The following is a 15,000-nucleotide window of genomic DNA, read 5'->3' as shown; positions in this document are numbered from 1 at the left end:
ATAGAGGCTCGTCAAAAATCGAAGATGCATCTTATAACATCTTTCTCCAAAATTCTCTTCATCACTCCCTACCTACTGTTAGGCGTTATTACAATTTTTTCCGAACAGAAACAACGCTGTTAACGGCCAGGTACTCATTTTACACCTGAGTACGGTGAGAGAATGTGAGTGAAGAGTCTTTTCCAAGGACTCAACCCAACCAAAAAAACAAACAAAAAACAACAACCCCCCCAAAAAAAAAAAACCCAAGAAAGTAAAGAAACAAACAAATAAAAAACAAAAGAATAAAAAAAGAAAACACACACACACACACACACACACACACACACACACAAAACAACAAAATACAAAAGTAAAAACCAAAAAAAAAAAAAAACCCAACAAAAACAAAAGCAAAACAAAACAAAACAACAACAACAAAAATTTCTATAAAAGTACATTGAGCATAATGCATACGTTCAAAATACCTTTCATCACACATTTATAGAGCAGTTAAGCTCGAACTGGCCATCCTCAAACGTGGCCCCCGTCGAAAAAAGAATAAATAAGGTTGCAATTGTGCCTTCACAGGCGCCATGTCGCGTACTGAATAATGCAAAATACACCAGTGAAAAAAACTGGCAATTCCTCAAACCTGGCTCCCGTCGAAAAAAAAAAAAAGGTCGCAATTGCGCATCACAGGCGCCATGTCGCGTACTGAATAATGCAAAATACACCAGTGAAAAAAACAAAAACAACAGAACAACAGCATTAAATGGACAGACAGACAGACAGAGCAAAAACTAAAATTACCTCCTAACTCCTGGAAAGAGGTGAACGTTTCACATTGCCTGTAACAATAAACTATCAATCATGATCTGTCGTTACCTTTTGTTCTCTGCCATTACACCATACCCTTTGCGTATTATTTCTGTGTTCGCCTTCATATATATCAATTTACATGCATCAATTTTAACCTTCAACCCTTTCCGCCTCTACATATTCCTCATCTCCTCTTTTTATTCTCCCGGCATCCTCCTATCTCTCTCTCTTAGAAAGAGGAGGATATGCAGACGACGATCGGTCAGTGTAGAATAATTAAAGGAAGAACAAATTGGCAGCAAATAAGAGTAAGGTTACAGAAATCTAGCAGTAGAAGTAGTAGTAGTAGTAGTAGTAGTAGTAGTAGTAGTAGTAGTAGTAGTAGTAGTAGTAGTAGTAGTAGTAGTATAGTAGTAGTAGTAGTAGTATGTAGTATAGTAAGTAGTAGAGTAGTAGTAGTAGTAGTAGTAGTAGTAGTAGTAGTAGTAGTAGTAGTAGTAGTAGTAGTAGTAGTGGTAGTAGTAGTAGTAGTAGTAGTAGTGGTAGTAGTAGTAGTAGTAGTAGTAGTAGTAGTAGTAGTGAGAGAAGGAAGATGTGGAAAAGGAGAATGAGTAGGAGTAGAATGAGCAGGAGGGTGAAGAGGAAGAAGAATATGTTACCTATACATGATTAGTTATTCCATCCAAATGCATTATTCAAGGAACAGATTTAGCGACATGGCCAAATTGAATGATTGACAACATGATTTGGGATTATCGACAAAACAATCATAACAATGAAAACCATAACTTTACACATTTTATCATAACGAAATGGACTCGACTCTGGTATAGTTAGAGGGGCTTTTGTCTAGTGGATAAATCAATGCTCATTTGCATAATTCCAATCTGCATATTACACGGATGGATAAAGACGTGATTCATGTAATAACAGGCATAGAATAGCCAAGAAGATAATAATCAATGATAGGCTGTATAAAATGAAAAAAACTCAACTTTAACAAGATATTGAATGTAACACAGCATATGTAAAGAAAATAAAAGAGTTGAAGCTTAATGATCTCCCCTCCCCCCCCCCCCCCACCGCCGAAAAAGCTGCATATTAAACCCTTCCCACATTTACACAAACAGATAAACGCTAGACATACATACATACACCCACAGACCCCCCCCCCCCACACACACACAGTCCGCCAGATATTAATCACTGAAAGGTATCAATATCGGTCTCATGTGAAGATTCCTCTGCCAACCAGTCGTGGATGGGTATCTTGATTTCTACGATCTGGTGAAAGGTACTTGCCATTGACTCGCGTCTGATCCAAACAATGGCAACAAATTGATATTGTCCGATTAACGCTACAGAAAACGGGATAAACTCCAGCTCCATGAACCCTGTAGTTATGAAGGGCTTCAGAAATTAAGACAAGGCTACCCCAATACCTATTTGATTACTTGTCGCAGGACAAGGTCGGTTTCGAACCAGATCCGTTTGCAGGTGGGTTGAGAGTTCTTTACATTGAGCTGACAGAAATCCCCACATCCTCCAAAATGAAAAAAAAAAGAAAAAGAAAAGAGGTCAAACAAACAGAAAAAGAATAAGGAACAGAAACCAAGACAAAAACTGGTTGTCTGTTCCAGTGTCGGAAGACAATTCTAAGGAGTTCTTCAGACATGCCCAAGAGTCTCGACCTCGATTCAGACACGCCAACCCTCATTCACTCTACTCGTGTAAGGAAGAGTAAAAGAGAAAGAAACCTAATTTGAATTTAAATAAAATATCAACGAATACGAAAATAATGAAAACAAATAATGATGAAAATGGTGTATGGTCTCTTTGATTAGATTTAACAGCTGACTGTTTACATTAATCAGTTGAGTGGATCTTTTATTTATTTATTATTTTTTTTTTGTAATGGAATAAACAAAACCGGGCTCAATCTGAACCACGTTTTAATTATCGTATAGACCTAAAATGCTTTTACTGATGTGCGTAAACTCTGTACTTTTATCTCAATCACAGTATTTCAAAACGATTTTCCCGTGGAAAGTGCATATAATATACGATATTGGCTTTATTGGCCTCAAACAAGTCAATGTAAAAGATGTCTAAAGAAGTTTAACTGAAACACCAATAACTGCACATCAATGCCGACAAAACACATGTGACATTAACATCAAGGAAGGAAGATGGACGGAGAGCCACAAAATAGCAGTGTTAGGCTCTTTAATTGGAGACGGGGAAGACGGAGAAGAGAAAAACATATTTCAGACGGTCGCATTAAACAAATTATTATACATGTATGGATTAGTAAATAATATAAAATAAAAATAAACACTGACATCAAATTCTACACAACTATTGTATGATTAGTGTTTGTGTGCGGAACATGGGAACTGACCGGAATCAAGGAACAAAAATTAGAGATTTCACAAAAAAAAAAAACACTTTTTAAAGAGTTCTGAATATCCGATAACCTGCAACTCACAAGTACTTATTTGCAGGTCTGATAACCCAAATCGATTTGACCTCATTGTTGGAATGGAAATTCTCTCAAATCAGCGCAAAACATTGTCCATTACAACAACGTTTAATCAAGCCTATAATTATGTCCAGTTAACAGACTTGCAAATATTTGCACCTAGCCCCAAAAAAAAAAAACAAAACAAAAAAAAAAAAAACAAAACAAAAACAAAACAAAAGCAAAACAAAAACAAAAAAACACACACACACACACACACACACACACACACACACACACACACCCACAAACAAAAACACTGTACAATAAGAGCAGTAAAAAGACCCATATCTATTTTAAAAAAACTAGCGGTAAAATGACAAGTTTTTAGACATTTACTCAGAAGAGATGAAATTATATCAGCTAAAAAAGCCCATCTGGATACAAGATATTATAAAGGAAGACCACCCATGTCAATTCATAGTTCTAAACAGAGACCTTAAACACCTCCAAAATAACCTAGAGAACTAAAATCAAAAGAAGATCTTTTGACATTAAGCATCCACATCAAAATACCGTAAAATGTGGAAAGTATAGACACGGGCGATTATAGAGGCAGCCGGGGCATCCCGATCGGATGATTAGGAAGCGAAAATACGTGTCAAGTAAAATCAATGAAATGATAAACTCGATAGCACCAGGTTTCATTTGAAGGCGCCTGTTAAGGAACTCTTAACATAACTATTGATTGGAAAAGGGTTATATTTGAAGAATGTCACAGCATTACTCATGAACCCCCCCCCCCCCCCCTCGTTTCTTTTTCGTTCTTTCATTTTTGTTTGTTTTGTTGTTGGTAGAGCACCGTTTACTTAGAACAGTCAAGGTTTTGGCTGGCTCATCAGAAAAAAACCCCAACAAAACAAACTAAACTAACCTCTTCTCCTCTTTGACTGGCAACCAACAACAAAAGTATCTAATAGACTAGACGGGAGTTTGACATTAACAGATAATATGTAAGATGAATGACTTTTTTTTCTTCTTCTCTTTCTATCGTATCAATATCTGTATTGTCCTTTTTGTCCCGTCTGTCCCAGTGCATGTTTGTATTTTTTTCCGCTTGAGTGTGCGTGAGTACCTCGCGACGAAGGCGTGAACTTGTACTCTGCTTTCTTTTAGTAACTTTTAGCCATCACCAATCACTACACAGTCAGTCGCACTCTGAAAATAAAAGGAACGTTAAAAAAATTTTGGCCAGAAAACTAAACTCATCTTTCAAAGTTCAATCGATTAAAATGACCCCATCTTGTCAAAACCCCTCAAGCCTGGGACCTTCTCCTCTCGAAGTCCAGCCCAGGTTTGAGAGATTTTAACGAGATTTGATGAAATGAGGGTCATTTTAATCAATCCATATGTGAAAGATGAGTTTTCTGGCCAAAACCTTTAAAAACGCGTTTTTGTCGAAATACGGCAGGACACCATAATACTATTTTAAATTCCCGTTAGCCGTCAACAAACAGTGAGGAGAGTGTCAACTTATTCGATCTGAGAGACAGCTTGTATCTTCTCGCCCGCTCTGTAATTCGATCAACATCTTAGAGCATTTCGCTGTTTCACCACCCGCCAGAACAATTTACATTAAAAAATATTTTCCCTTCATGAATCATTGACATTTTTTTCATTTCTCTCTCTCTTACCCCCCCCCCTCTCTCTCTCTCTCTCTCTCTCTCTCTCTCTCTCTCTCTCTCCCTCCTATTCCTATAGATGGAATGATGCTCACATCACTCAACTCTTTGTTATTGCTTTCTAGACCGCTAGTTGGGTGGATCGTTCTCCATAAAATATACACCAGAAAATAAACTTTAGCATTAGAAATATTTTTACTTGTTGGTAGGATTCACCTGGCGGGTAGATTTGAGGATTTTACTTCAACATAAAGCATTATTTCTTCTCTCATCTCATCAAAATCAAGTAGACAAATAATATACATGTCACTTTTGATTGGCTGGAGCGCGTATTAGGCTGCATGTATTTGAATAAAAGTTCACAATATTAGCCAAAACACAACAAATGTTTGTGTAATCACGATTGAATGTAGAAGTCAAAGAGAATAGGCTTTAACAGTTGTGACGTCACTTCCCTCGAAATGACACATAGTAACTTAGCAAGTGGTTCTAAACTATCGGAACAATGGCGGACCCCTTTTTGAATTACTTTTCCGACGAGCAAAAAAATGTATCCAGAGGAGAAAAACATTATAAATCTGATCATGTTTTGAATTTTATACATTCTGATCACATGACATGTGAAAAAGTTCAAGCCAGCATGAAGAATAAAGAGTGCCGATTTTCTTTGTTTAGAACCAAGCTGCTCGTTGCTGAGCGGGCGTGACATCAGACTATTGAATCCTATTAAGGGAGTACTGTTTACATCTACATCTGTTTAATTAGCGGTAATAAATACACAATATCATTGTGGAACTTTAAACGTGGGATTCAAACCAGTAACACTTTCGACTCATAGGGCGCTCTACCAAAGGGAAAATAGTGCGATATCAAAAATACTGGTTCCAATCTCATGGGAAATGTGAAAGCAGTCTTCCAGAGGAGTGGATAAATTCATTGTGCAACTAATTTTCTGGTTTCACAGTGATATCATCTTAGTTTCTTGCCTGGTCGTCAATAAAGATCATCCATCCTCACTCTTTCACGCCCCGTAATCATACTAATCTGCTTATTCATCCTGCTGCTAAAATAGTTATGCCTAATTATGATTCAAAATGCAACCTATTCATTGTTAGTCCTCCTGAAGGCAGGTTACACATTTCCAAGGAGTTTGGAACCGGAAGAGATGAAAGTTTGACGCCATACTTCTGCTTCCCATTCAGCGTTCCAATATTCTATTTAAGGAATACACTGAGACGAGAAAAAAAAGTTATGAACGAAAAAAAAAAAACCCAACACAAACCCAGTCACTTCGATTCATTATTATGATTATACTTGAAATTTTAAGTAAATTACTCACGGTTAGCAATCCTTTTCAAATTATAAAATCAAATCTTACTGAAATCGTTCAATACATTCAAGTTGTGCAAGTATCGAAAGATCGATATTATAGTCTCTCCGATTTGATACAGTAAAGTCGAGCAAGGGGGTCGATATAATATCTTTAGAGTCTATTCAAATTTTACGACCGTAATATATTTACAATGTCGTAAAACATGACAGCGGAACTTAATTAAAATCATACAAACCAGCGATTTCACTCTGAATGACCGGATTAGTGTGTTTGTTTACGTTTCATTAATAAAAAAAAAACAACTATTGCTCGTGTTTTACTCTTAAACAAATAATTACACGAAAGGGAAACTGATGTACATTTTAAAAAAAAAATAGCTTTACTGATCTGGTTTTTTTTTTTAATATTGAAATGGAAAATATATGATGACTAGAAATGACGATAAAATTAGGAGACTCCGGCATACGCCACGTTAATTTTTTTCCCCGGAGAAGTAAATAAAACAAAGAATGAAATATGAATATTTATTATAGAGCGTTTTTACATGCTTCACAATGCTTCTTCATTTCTTTTTTTTTTTTAAACTCCAAACAAGCCATACGAAACCATATTTATATTTCATTCAATATCATTTCCTAGTAATCATCCTTTTTGTACAATCTAATACTCTTAAAATATCCCTCAGTGCCTATAACCAGGTTCTCATTTATACCTGAGTCGAGTGGTGTAATGTGTATAAAGTACCCTTAACCAATGACACATCGCCGGGATTAGCATTTTAAAATAATAATAATTATTGTCACTGTCACCAATCCGGTCACTGACCAAGCTTAACATCACTTGACATTCGAGACAAGACGAGATATTATTGCCTACCAATGCAGGCTTTCAGATTGCTATCACCATGTTGCCCAGACCGCCAATATCCGAGTTAACTCACTCAACCCTAAGACCGACTAAATCCGTAGTTTACCCGGGATACGTTTACTCCATGCCAATTTATTACAATTTTCCCTAGACAAATTATAGGCGTAGTATCAAAGCTAATGTTTTTAGTTTTTCATGCTAAAGGTAGTTGAATAAAATATCTATAACATGCTCATTTTTAATACATTTTTTTCCTATTTTGAAAAGTAGAAAAAATATCTAGGATTGAGTGAGTTAATAGATGGCTGTAGTTATGTTACATTGCAAATAAACGTTTTTTTTTTGGGTTTTTTTTAATGAACTTCCTGAATTAGAAAATGATGTTATCTTTAAGTTGACTTTGTTATTAAAATCCCATTGACCTTTGTAAAAATGCTTAATAATATAATTTTGTTTGGTTGTTTTTGTTTGCGCGTATGTGTGTCTATGTTTTGCTTCTCTATTTCCTTTGCTTTGATTCCCATTCCCTTTCATGGCAGAAATATTGGATTCATTTCAGCGTTCATAATAAAGACTTGGCTGATTAGCTTTGCCAGATGAAAATAAAAGCCTCTTATGGAACCGCCAAATTAACAAAATCAAAATAACCTGCAGAAGTGGTCTTGGTTAGGATTATTTCTTTGTTACTTGTTTTTTTCTTTTCCCTCCTCTCCCTCTCCCATTCTGGTATAAAATAGGTAAATGGGCATAAATATCATATATATATATATATATATATATATATATATATATATATATATATATATAGATCATAAATAAAGTAATAAACGATCCAAACCCTGTTGAATAACTATACGAATCATTGCAGCTTACCAATCCTATATCAATAAATAGTCGTATTGAAGGAACGGAAATGACGTCGTTCGGCTCTTTGTAATTGTTTTTAGATAGCCATTTTGGTGATTACTTTTCACTAAATTATATCAATTAGATTTTAAACGTGCGAGGTTACACAGTTTTGTATGTTAATACTTCATACCCGGATGACGGATGTTGTGAGTATTTTACCTAAACGCAGTGCTTAAATAGTTCTGTAAATCAGTTTTTTTTCTCATTACGGACATCGGTGCCATTTCGTATTCACCAATTATTGACTAACCAAATCCAATGTATTTTTTCCTTCTTTTCTCTTACTGGTTTTGGATTATTATGATCATACTTGAAAGTATAAGTAAATTACTCACGGTTAACGATCCTTTTCAAATTATAAAATAAAATCTTACTGAAATCGGTCAATACATTCGAGTTGTGCAAGTACCGAAAGATCGATATTACACAATTCAGCCATTTGGGACTCCCTTAAAAAAACCATTTTTAGTTTCGAAGACTTAAACAATTTTGTTAAACCTTCGTTGTTCTGCGCATGGTTCGTACGTAGAATGAATTGAATAGATTGCTGAAAACGAAACTGTTTCCATCCATCGCTCTAACGAGGAGACACAAGGATCGGAGCGAGATGATCCATCATGGAATCTGGAATTTGGTGACAAGTCTCAGACAAGCAGACAGGGTGACTCGAATTAAACCATTCCCTGGTGAAATTGGAATCTAGGCGAGAATACAATAGGGATATTTAGAGGAGCGGGACGCAATGATATTGATCTGGTAGACTAAGGTGCATAGAAAGTTAACGATTACGTGCCACGGCCTAAACGAACGACTGACTAATGACGAGAGGAAATTTCAAGGATCTGTCCTCAGAATAAGTCGCTACACGACGCCCGGTGGGCGAGTTTAAATCGAGATTAATATGCGCATCAAGCGTTGTGTGGCGACGTTTGAGGACAGAGATCCTTGTTTTCTTCCTAGACGTTAGTCGATTGTTTGTTTAGGTTCAGGGGAACGTAATCGTTAACTTTCTAATAGGAATATTGTGTGGTGGGAATTGACGAGAGGGTGGTGGTGGTGGTGGGGTGGGGGTGGGGGGGGGGGGGGATGGAGCTGTTCATTGGTGTACATCTCTAATTGGGTGATTGATAGATTTCATGTCATGCAATAATCTCGTCTACCAGTCTCATCATTTGGTGTCCCCTACTCTCTCTCTCTCTCTCTCCCTCTCTGTCTGTCTCTCTCTCTCCCTCTATCTATCCCTCTCTCTCACTCACATACACACACACACACATACACACACACACTCTCTCTCAATCTCTCTCTCTCTCTCTCTCTCTCTCTCTCTCTCTCTATTCTCTTTCTTTAATCAATAATCTATCCATCTGTCTGTCCGTCTCTTCGGCTCGTGATCTATTCGTTCTTTTGCAAATCCATTAACTATATACTTTAGTTCGATCTACCAATTAATTCACCAATCAAATTCACCAATTTTCCAAAACACGTATCAATCAATTATCAACCAAGCAATCAATTATTGTATCAATCAATAAATCAATAAATATATCCATCAATCTATTTATGAATCTATTTACCTACTTACTTAATTATCCATCCATTTATCTGTCAATTCAATATATCTATCTATCTTTTTTAAAAAGCTTGAGCAATTATAAAGTGCAATATCCACTAAACGTGCTCACAGTGTTTTACAAAGGTTCTCTGACCAACAGCAACACGTAACATGTAGCACGATATATGATGACTGTTAGGTGATATTACCATTTCCCCCCCGACAGAGACAACGCTGATAACGACCAGGTATTTTTCTATCTTGTGTATCTCCTATCATCTCTCTCTCTCTCTCTCTCCCTCTCTCCCATATCCATTCTCTCTCTCTGTCTGTATGGCTCTCTCTCTCTCTCTGTATGGCTCTCTCTCTCTCTCTCTCTCTCTCTCTCTTTCTCTCTCTCTCTCTTTCTCCCTCCCTCGCTCCCATATCCATTCTCTGTCTGCCTCTCTCTCTCTCTCTCTCTCTCTCTCTCTCTCTCTCTCTCTCCTTGTATCTCTTCCCCAGTCCAACACCACTCCTTTAATGCAAGCCCCATGCACTAGTACACTTTTCCAAGTTATCTTACTATTCCTCCATTGCCATCATAATGGATGGTTCACAATCACAGAAAAAAGCACTTGGTCGCTATCAAGAACATCCGGTGATTTGACCCTAACGGGTTTTCTACCCATGACGACAGACTAAGCATGGCTCAGCGGTATGGGGTTTGGTCAGCGACATCTATAGAGAAGATGAAGTCCTAGGGTTTGGTTCGTAACAGAAAGGTACCGAGTTCGACTACCAGCCGCGCTGTGTAACCTTGAGAAAGTCACTTCGCCTAAGTTCACTTTGCGACACTGGGTTATACTATTCCATTGGAATTCCGTCGTGCTGTTGATTTAGCGGTGATTAGTGTTGTTATGTAGTTACTTTACCCGTAGTAGTTACTATATATTGTTACTACATAACAACACTAATCACCGCTAAATCAGCAACATAACGTGAGTATCTGGTATCATATAATTTTGCCTCTCGAAAAAAAAAAAAAAAAATAGTAATGATATTGCTTTACGGATTTCATGTTTATATGTTGAGTTGTTGGCTTGGGACCTCTTGTAAAGTCTTTTGAACACATTAAATGGCTTTTGCTCTCTATAACCGCAAGAATAATTAACAAATGCTTGCTTCTCATTTAATGACACGCTTGTTTATCACTAAAATCTTTCCACCAGAGCTAACTGACCCAATTACTGATGTGGGACGGGGTCTAAACAACGAAACAAAACAACAACAACAAAATAAAGGAAAAAAAAACAACAAATAAACAACAAAACAAACAAAACAACAACAACAAAAGAACAACAAAATACAAAAGCAAGCAAAAAAAAATAAAGACAGAAAAAAACAACCCCCCCCCAAAAAAAAAAAAAACACAAAAAAAAAAACAACACCAAAAAACAGCACACTCGACTGGTTCCTGGATCAATACCGCTCCTATTTCTTGTTAGTTGAGTTCCTCTACTAACGCGGTTATCTGTACCTCCTAAACAGACAGGCAATTATTGTCATTATCAGTAAGCCACGAAATCTCCATACTATGCAAACATTTTAATCGTGTGTTTGTTAAGGTTTTGTTATCTTTGATCGATTTGAAAATGATCCGATAAGAAAGGGGGAAAAAATCACAGTAAAGATAAGACTTGATTGTTAAAAACCAAAAAACAAAAAACAAAACAAAACAAAACAAAACAAAACGATTAACAACAACAAAAAAGAACAAAAAAATGGCCCAAAAAAAAAACAACAAAACCTCAACCTCCCCCCCTCCCCCCAAAAAAAATCCCCCAAAAACACACAAAAAACACACACAAAAAAAAACAAAACAAAACAAAACAAAAAAAACCACACTCAAACAAAACAAACAACAGAAATGAGAAAATGATATAGAAAAAGTTTATATTGTATATTTGGTCATTATGAACCATTGTATGATAAGTATTTCCCAACAAAACAAACCAAGCTATGATTTGTGGATAAAACAATACCATTAGGATTGTATCAAAGATGGAATGATTGAAAATAAAGGAATTTATGATTGTACGAAGGATTAAATGGGTAGATATATTAATGAATGGATGAGTGATTGAATTAATTGAGGAAAAGATGGAATGATTGAAAATAAAGGAATTTATTATTGTATGAAGGATTAAATGAGTAGATATATTGATGAAAGGATGAGTGATTGAATGAATTGAAGAACAAATAAATTATAGGTACGAACAAATTCACTAATCTACAAACGGACCAATAACTGAATATATAAAATCAATCAATCAATCAACCAATCAATCAATAGATAAATAAATTAATTTATTAATCAATCAATCATTTAGCAAGAGCGTTATCGAGCTCTATCAAAAAAAAACAAAACAATATCCTCAAATCAAGTCAACAGGAACCTTGCTTTCGCTATTAAGATATTAGCCGGTTAACGAAATCGACGACGAACGACGAACGACGATCAAGTAAGGCTGGATCTGTCCTATTACGTCACCAACAACTACTACCACTAATACTACTCACCCGATGTCGTTTGGTGACGTAAGAGGACAGATCTGGGCGTTCACTTGCTCGTCGTTCGTCGTTCGACGTAGATTTCGTTAACTTGTTATTATTTATGGCAAATGTGAACTTTAAGGTCATACCTACGCGATCGGTTCACATTCGTCTTTGGCTACTCTCTTACCTGGGCCTGACTCTATGTCTTGAAGAAGGTACGTTGCCGTCTATATTATTAGGAAGTTTTCAGCGTCCATTTCACACTACACAAACCGGTATAAGCTCGGACGTACCGAATTTTATAGTGCCATTCAGACAAACCTTTTTCTATTTATACAACGTAGAGTGTATTTCCAACAAAACATGTTATTGCAATCTTCTTGGTCCAGCTTCTGTCTTCTTGGTTTCATCGTAGACGTTTACATTGAAAACAAACATTGTAATGGAAGTTACGAGAGAGAGAGAGAGAGAGAGAGAGAGAGAGAGAGAGAGAGAGAGAGAGAGAGAGAGAGAGAGCGAAAGAGCAAGAGAGAGATAGAGCGAGAGGGAGAGAGAGAGAGAGGGGGAGGGGAAGGAAGAAGAAGAAGAAGAAGGAAGAAGAAGAAGAAAGAAAGAAGAAGAAGAAGAAGAAGAAGAAGAAGAAGAAGAAGAAGAAGAAGAAGAAGAAGAAGAAGAAGAAGAAAGAAGAAGAAGAAGAGAAGAAGAAGAAGAAGAAGAGAAGAAGAAGAAGAAGAAGAAGAAGAAGAGAAGAAGAAGAAGAAAAGAAGAAGAAGAAGAAGAAGAAGAAGAAGAAGAAGAAAGAAGAAGAAGAAGAAGAAGAAGAAGAGAGAAGAAGAAGAGAAGAGAAGAAAGAAGAAGAAGAAGAAGAAGAAGAAGAAGAAGAAGAAGAAGAAGAAGAAGAGAAGAAGAAGAAGAAGAAGAAGAAGAAGAAGAAGAAGAAGGAGAGGGAGGGGGGGGGGAAGATGGGAAGATAAATAGAAATAGATATATAGTAAAACGAAAGTTAAAGAAAAAAAAAGTTTTAAAGTGGTGAGAGGCGAGAAGGCACATTTATTGCAGCCGTCCACCTCATGGCGTATCGAACCACTAGTTAGTGAATATTGACTCTATAGATAGAATGCGCTTGGCCAAGGAGTTCACAACATTGCCATCCGGAAGTATAACGGACCAACACACAAACTCTGTGTAACCATGAACTTTTATAGTCTGGTTAATACAGTTTAGTGAGAACAACTCACAAACGCGGATGGCAAAAACAATAACAAAGGCCTGAGTGACGTCATCTGCATACTATCTATAGTCTAAATTATGAAACAATTTGAATTCAACCGCGCAGTAAGATCAATAAAGGTAGTTTATCAAGCTATTCATCTGTCAAGTTTTGTAGTTCTAACCTTTCAAACACATTATTTTACATTAAATTCCCTTTTCGGAGTCTGGTTCAACCCGACATAATACGGAAATGAGGCAGTGGGTCACAGTGTATGGTTTGGTCCTTAGAGAGACTGAGTGAATAAGCGGCAACGGGAGACAAGAGACACAGTAATATAAGAGAGAGAGAGAGAGAGAGAGAGAGAGAGAGAGAGAAAGAGAGAGAGAGATAAAGAGAGAGAGAGAGAGAGAGAGAGAGAGTGGAAGTGTGTGTGTGTATGTGTGTGTGTGTGTGTGTGTTTGAGAGCGAGCTAGGAGAGAGGGAGTGTAAAAACTAATGAGAGTGGGAGTGAGAGAAAGAGTTTGTGTGTATGTGTGCATGAGAGATATAGATAGAAAGCTAGATAGTTAGATTGATAGATAGACAAATAGATAGGTAGAAAGATAGATTGATAGATAGAGATAGTGAGAGAGAGAGAGAGAGAGATAGATAGATAGATAGATAGATAGATAGAGAGAGAGAGAGAGAGAGAGAGTAAGTGAGTAAAAGGGAGTAAAAAAATGAGAGAGAGAAAGAAAGGGAAACAGATATCCGTTAAAACTGACCGTAGCGTTTGCAAATCGATGTGAGGCAGTAATCTAATTGGACTAACACATTGTGCCGCCTCCATTCACACATTCTCTCTATCTGTCCCTCCCTCTGTCTCTTACACAAACAATATTAGATAGAATTTTACACCCCGAGAAAAGAGAAGAGTTGCGGGATCCAGAAGGCGTTTTTCCAGAGTGTGAGCGATCAATGTATAGAGGAATTACTGGATGGACTAGGAAAATAAACTGATGGAGTAGATAGGAAAAAGGAGATAAGTAGTCACTATAGATGGATGGATAAATATTTTTAAAATGGATAGATATATTTATATACATATAGATAGATAAATAGATTGGTAGGTAGGTAAAAAGACAGGTACGTAGGTAGGTATGTAGAAAGGTAGATAAAGATATAGATAGATAGATTGATAGATAGATATATTGATAGATTGATAGATAGATAGATAGACATATAGATAGATAGGTAGGTAGATAAGTATGTAGATAGATAAATAGATGGTTAAATATTTTTTTTAAATAGATAGATATATTTATATACATATAGATAGATAAATAGATTGCTAGGTAGGTAGATAGATAGGTACGTAGGTAGGTATGTAGAAAGGTAGATAAATATATAGATAGATAGATAGATTGATAGATAGATAGACAGACATATAGATAGATAGATAGGTAGATAAGTATGTAGATAGATAGATAGATGGATGGTTAAATATTTTTTTAAAAAATTGATAGATATATTTATATACATATAAATAGATAAATTGATTGGTAGGTAGGGAGATAGATAGGTACGTAGGTATGTAGGTGGGAAGGTAGATAAAGAGATAGATAGATAAATAGATTGATAAAGATAGTCAGGCAGACAGTTAGA

The 15,000-nt window shown here is 36.3% G+C and overlaps 1 protein-coding gene across 2 annotated transcripts in view; it reads right to left on the bottom strand.

The window, feature by feature from the left end:
* Positions 1 to 15,000, bottom strand: part of LOC144970922 (protocadherin-1-like) — a 262,347-nt gene that overhangs the window by 134,265 nt on the left and 113,082 nt on the right. The window lies entirely within an intron of this gene.

Source organism: Berghia stephanieae, chromosome 4, assembly GCF_034508935.2.
Source record: "Berghia stephanieae isolate SIO BIC M18660-M18661 chromosome 4, UCSD_Bste_1.3, whole genome shotgun sequence".
NCBI lineage: Eukaryota > Metazoa > Mollusca > Gastropoda > Nudibranchia > Aeolidiidae > Berghia > Berghia stephanieae.
The sequence above is the reverse complement of the archived record's forward strand: the minus strand, read 5'-3'. Positions and strand labels throughout refer to the sequence as shown.